At 38.0% G+C, this 6,580-nt stretch overlaps 1 pseudogene; it reads left to right on the top strand.

Annotated features, from left to right (window-relative positions):
* Window positions 1-401: 401 nt before the first annotated feature.
* Window positions 402-581, top strand: LOC122890624 (annotated as a pseudogene).
* Window positions 582-6,580: the final 5,999 nt, after the last annotated feature.

Raw genomic sequence — 6,580 nt, 5'->3', positions numbered from 1 at the left:
ACCCACATCGCTCAATTTTTAAGTAGTGCAGCATCGTGGAAATGGGCTAAGGCAGGAACTGCTAGTTGCTCATCAAAAATCCATTTTCTCTCTTTTTGTAGCAGAAACTTATAGCTGTAATCGCTATCTGTGTTATCTTGCTCCTTACATTCTTTATGTTTCAATCTTTTGCATTAAGATGGGGCCATGTCTCTGAGTGCTGGGTAACAGAATTCACATGGAAATGATATATACCATTTCCCTGCCTGGCCCTTTAAGTCTTAAATAATTCTCCATGCTCACTTTCTCTTTTTTCACCTGCAGGCCAGATGTGGACAGTACATGGGGGATTTTAAGCCTCCAAGGTATGGCAGAGACTTGAAATGACAGAAGTTTGGATCTGCGAATGATTACATGAGGCAAGCTTTGCGCAGTGGCAGTATCGTAGCCAATGAGGTTTATCCGAGGCGCGATTATTGCTAATTGATTACATGAGGCAGTGTTTTCCCTCAACCTACATTGGATGTGATGCAAACAAAAAAGAAGCTTTTGGAGCATGGTGATAATCCATTGACATCAATTATTGATTCTAATAACTGTTAGCCTACTAGACCGAGGCAGATTTTGAGTGTGTGGGGGGATGTTGCTCTAATAAAACCTGAAGTATGTGTCCATGGTTCAGTGGCTGGGAAATGAGCTACAAAGGGGCAGATGTAACAGGATGACAGGTGAGGTTCGGCAAAATATCTGTTAAAAATGTAATATGATAACTAGAAAGGTAGACCTCAAGCCTGCTAATGCTATCTCTATGAAAAGAAGTTGCTAAACAAAACATTGTATAGGAGTATTGGTTACTTCTGGGTGAGTCCGATTAGGCACTGCAAGATAGAGAAGAACTCAGAAAATAGTTGGCCTATTTGTTGCAAAAAAAGCTGTAGGAGTCATTTGGAGGCCTTATTTAGGAAGACAAGTCAACTGATTCTGAACTCCAAATGGTTAAGAGATATAAAAGATGAGATTGAAAAAAGGCTTTGAGTACTGACAACCCAGTGAGACTTTGCAGTTGAAGTGAGTTACTCAATCCCATAAACAAAGAAAATTAAAGGTTATCCTCCCATTTGGGCACTACTGCTCCACCTGGTGTCAAGGTAACACATTAAGCTGAGACATAGGGTTTTGTTTTTTTTTTTTAAGATTATTTATTTATTTATTTGACAGACAGAGATCACAAGTAGGCAGAGAGATAGGCAGAGAGAGAGAGGAGGAAGCAGGCTCCCTGCTGAGCAGAGAGCCCGATGTGGGGCTCGATCCCAGGACCCTAGGACCATGACCTGAGCTGAAGGCAGAGGCTTTAACCCACTGAGCCACCCAGGTGCCCTGAGACATAGGGTTTAAGGGCGAGCAAGCGTAGAAATAAAGCAAGGCCTAGGAAAGTACTCTGAGTCCATAGTCTCTCATGGTTCACCTCCCCTTCCAATTTACCCAAATTCCCTATGGACTCTGAAAAACAATCTGAGGGGTTTGAAGGGGCGGGGGGGGGGGGGTGGGAGGTTGGGGTACCAGGTGGTGGGTATTATAGAGGGCACAGCTTGCATGGAGCACTGGGTGTGGTGAAAAAATAATGAATACTGTTATGCTGAAAATAAATAAATTGGAAAAAAAATGCTAAAAAAAAAAAAAGGAAAGTACTCTGAGTATGGTTGCAGGTGTATGAAAGTAACTAGATGCTAATGAAACAGAAACCTACCACTAAGTTTTTGAAGGACTGCTATTGTCAATGAAACAATGTCCATGAATCAAGTCTTTGAATGTTCAAACTATTAAATACATCTGAGGCTACCAGGTGATGACTTTTTTTTTTTTTTCCCCTGTGAAAAATGACGGAGAATGGAGAACCTTTTAATGGGGTGAGTCAGGGCACATGGACAACAACAAAAAATGAAGAGCTCCTGAGTTCCTTCCAGAAGGTGGAAATAGGGTAGAATTTAGGAAACTTTACCCAGTGCCAGGAAAAGAACCTTTACTTACCATGTCAGCCCAAAAGGTTCAGAGTCTCTGCAAATGACTGCTTTTATTCTTCCTCTCTTCAAATGGATATAAGTATTGTAATTATTCTGCCCCTGTTCTATACTGTATATATAACATATATATATCTATACTGTATATATAACTATATATATACACACACACACATATATACACACTCATATATGTGTATATATTACATATATTACACACACATATATATATATCACATCAAAACAAATGTATTTTCTTAGTATATAACATCACCAGGAACAACATTTGCACTTAGAGACTGCACATCTCCTGGAGATTCTAGACTCTGAGCTCCAGATGGTGATCGGATGAGATTTTGGCTGTCTTCTTTTGGGGAGGTGACAATGGTATTCTATGTGTGGAAATCACAAGGTATCTTCAGAATACAAGAGGGTCAAAGACCCACTAATTTTTCCACAAATACTTATTTTATTTGGCAGGCAACTAGACATTACTTCACAGGCATTTCATAGATGGGAATAAATGATTAGTTAATGATTAATTTCCACTCACAGGATCATGGGTAGAAGGGATGTCCACCACTTGCAGACCTGGCCCCTCACATGATTCTCTCTCCTTTGCCTTCTGGTCGCTGTTAAGGGTCAGGAGGAAGCCTTAAGGGTCTGGGAATATGGTCTCACTATTATGTGGAAGAAAACAGTCCTTGAATGAAGGCATTCGGCAGGGCGTTCTTGACAACCCTCCTTGTATGGGTTTGCAAGAAGCAAATATTTACATTATATTTTTACAGTGACAGGTCACTGAGGTTTTGTTTTTCTCCAGAAAAATTAGCCTTCCCTGCCAAGCCGACTTCTCTCCTTCTCCCTCTGCTCCTCCGGCTCAAGCTCTCTCTCTCTCTCTCTCTCTCTCTCAAATAAATAAATAAATCTTTAAAAAAAAAAAAAAAGTCTTGAATTCCAGAAGGCAACACTGGAGTACGGTTCCCAGCTTCCCTTAGTGTTAATTGTGGCCATATGGCTGACCGAGCTGTAGCAAATGGAATATGAACAGATGTGTAGTGTGCCATTTCTGGGCTGGCAGATAGAACCCTTCAAGATCTCTCATCCTATCGTTGGTTGGAGGCAGAAAGTAATCATACCTTAGAAAACAGCAGAGACCATCAAGGAAGGAGCCTGGGTTTCTGAATCACTGCATGGAGAAAAGCCACATGTCAACCAGGAACATCTGTTTTATATGAAGGAGAGGTAGCCTTTGTTTTTATTTATATACACTTGACTCTCTTTATAATAGCATTTAGAATTTACCCTAAGTAATAAATGGGCCATCTTCCTTTACATCTTCTCTGCTTGCGCATTTGGTCAGTTTGGGATGCCTTTCCCTGGCTTCACCTGAAAACTTCTATTCAACCTTCAAAACACATTTTAAATCTCAACTCTTCTTTAAAGTTTTCTTAATTCTCTAGGCAGTTATTTATCCTCTACAACAAGATAATCAAGAATTTTCTTATGATTGTGTTTATGATTATCAATTTGCTTATCAACCTTTCCTTCCTGACCATTAAGCCATAAAGGGAAGGAGCTTGTATTTCTCTGTTTCTACCATGCTTGACACAGAATAGAGGAGACATGGTTTTTAAATGAATGAAATCATTTGTATTTGAGATACATTTTCATCTTAAGTGGTCAAAGCTACTGACATGTTTTATGAACACTGAATATATATTGAATTAATATCAAACTAAAAACTATAGTTTAACAGTAAACCTCACTAAAACAGGTTCAGTTTTGGAACAAATAGAGCAAATTATCTATGCCTGTTTCAGTATATTAAAATGCTAATGATACCGTGACCCTCATGGAAGAGAATAGAGAATGCTAGAAGAGACTTTTCTTCCCACTCACCTCAGGTTAAGAAAGGATTTTAATTATTCCTACACTAATTTATTAATTATTCACAAAGCTAGACATCTGAGTACTCTGTCTCCATTCAATAAGAATTTCAGACACTTCTCAGGCATATACTGTGCATGGGTTCTTCAAATGCTATCAGTCAAGACTTTTGCAGAGTTTTCTCATCACTTTCTTCAAGGTCTTTTATGACTGATTAGAAATTTTTTTCCATCAAATAAATTCCAAGTGTGAGAGAAAGCCATTTTGGAGAAAGGTAATTATATTTGATTTCAGATCCAGTATAAACAAAGGAAAACAATGTATATGCAAAGCTCAATTTCTATTTGATTGGTTCACGTATGACTTACTTTTGTGATTTCTAAAAGTTTCCTCCTTTAAAATTTACCTTAATAGTTAAAAAAATTGACTATCAAGGGTACGAATCAGTGAAGTGACAGAATTCTTTTTAAAGATTTTATTTATTTATTTGAGAGAGACAGTGAGAGAGAGCATGAGCGAGGAGAAGGTCAGAGAGCGAAGCAGACTCCCCATGGAGCTGGGAGCCTGATGTGGGACTCGATCCCGGGACTCCAGGATCACGCCCTGAGCCGAAGGCAGTCGTCCAACCAACTGCGCCACCCAGGCGTCCCGAAGTGACAGAATTCTTAAAAAGTTTTATTTTTCTATTATAGCACATTGTATAAATGTAGTGACAGGGCCATAGAATGAAAAGAAATGGCTCATTTGCTTCGGGTAGAAAATAACCTTGAAGAAAATGTTGTCTTCAGATCAATTCTATTTATACATAAGAATTTATTCCTGGATATGATAAGAGTTGATCACCAAAAAACAACCAAGGTGGACCAAAATGCCAGGAGCTTAACAATCAGGGCCCTTATTTTACTCTCCTCATGTTGGTCTGTATAGACTTTCTTACTACAGGAAATAAAGCTCTTATTTAGTATTCTCTTATAGATTACCTTTAAGTACAGCCCCAGGTTTTTTATGTATTTGTGGAAATGAACAAGCTAACGGATATCTAACACTATTTACACCAACTTGCCTCTATTCTTTGTGTCTATGATTAACTTCTTATAAGATACAACTATTGAGTTTCACATGGTATTTTGAAATGTCATCATTTTAAGCCAAAATAAGCTTAAAGGGAGATTAGCTGAGTCATACACTTATTAGAATAAAATAAAGCATACATCTAGAATTACAATTTCCCAGCATATTATTGCTTATTGTTAGTGATTGAATATGTAGGGAATTTAAGCACTGGAGTGAAAAAGAGTATAATACTTGGTATTAAAGCCATCAGATGTAAATGAATGAGAAACCTTTACATTGTTTTTCCCCTTTTTCCTTAGAAAGGATTACCAAGGAATTAGAAAGAACTGACCACCCTTGGTTGTTTTATGTTTGTTTCTACACAAAATCTTATCGCTGTGGGCAAGCTAGACCACGATGCCCAAATGTAGGGCACAAAAAATAGCCATGGAAGAGACATAAGGTTATTATTTTTATTTTTTGCTATTTTAAAGTGGCTTTAAAAACTAATAGAACAGAAATCATAGTAATACTGCATTGAACATAAAAACACACTATTTCTGGCTTAAAGGAGTCAATGCACTACTAACTATCTAGGTTTTGAATAATATCCTCTATACCTTATACCAGACAAAATAGAAAAGTGTTAGTGTGTTCTTCTACTTGTAAGAGGAATGGCAAGGAATCATTATGAATTTTCTGATTCAAGATAGGAATCTGGATGGGGTAAAGTCAGTATGAAATTCCTTAGTCTAGAATTCACACTTTCTTTTTTACCTTAATAACTTTATGTACTCAAGGTTTCAAAATATTTTAACTTGTGATCTTTCCTATCACAGTAATTCTGTCCTTCCCCTTCTCCTGCCTATCTCTTGTCATTATGAAATCAACAGTAGTAACTACAAACCTCACAATTCTTAAACTCAACTCTTTATTTCTTTATTTCAACTCTTGATTTCCATCTGCTCCCCCACCCCCAGCAAAGACCTTGACCTGCAACTTAACTGCATTCCCTTAGTATATAGCACCACCTTTTGCTCAAGAACTCAAGTCATAGTTCAGTCCTCCTTCTCTTTTTATTTATCCTTCTTTACCTCAGCAGTCACTTGTAGAGCCTTCTCTATCTCCTAAATATCTCTCACACAAACTCCCTCCATCTCATTCTTACTGTCATACATCATGTTTGATCTTGTTATCCCTTTTTTAGAACTAGCCTCTGAACTGAGCTTCCTATGCCTGGTCTCTCTCTTTTCTAATTTTACCTCTTCCTTTCCCTCAAATTTGTGTTTCTTTTTTTCTTTTCTTTTCTTTTTTTTTTTTTTTTTAAGATTTTTAATTATTTATTTGACAGAGATCACAAGTAGGCAGAGAGGCAGGCAGAGATAGAGGAGAAAGCAGGCTCCCCACTGAGCAGAGAGCCTGATGCGGGGGCTTGATCCCAGGACCCTGGGATCATGACCTGAGCTGAAGGCAGAGGCTTTAACCCACTGAGCCACCCAGGTGCCCCCAAATTTGTGTTTCTGAAACAAATTTAATCTTGTCACTATTCTGAATGAAAAACTCTATTAAGTCCTTATTATATGTATGATAACTAAACATTTCTTAACTTGGCTTATGAGGTCCTTTAGAAGGTAGCTCCC

Source organism: Neovison vison, chromosome 11 (assembly GCF_020171115.1).
Source record: "Neovison vison isolate M4711 chromosome 11, ASM_NN_V1, whole genome shotgun sequence".
Taxonomy (NCBI): domain Eukaryota; kingdom Metazoa; phylum Chordata; class Mammalia; order Carnivora; family Mustelidae; genus Neogale; species Neogale vison.
The sequence above is the reverse complement of the archived record's forward strand: the minus strand, read 5'-3'. Positions and strand labels throughout refer to the sequence as shown.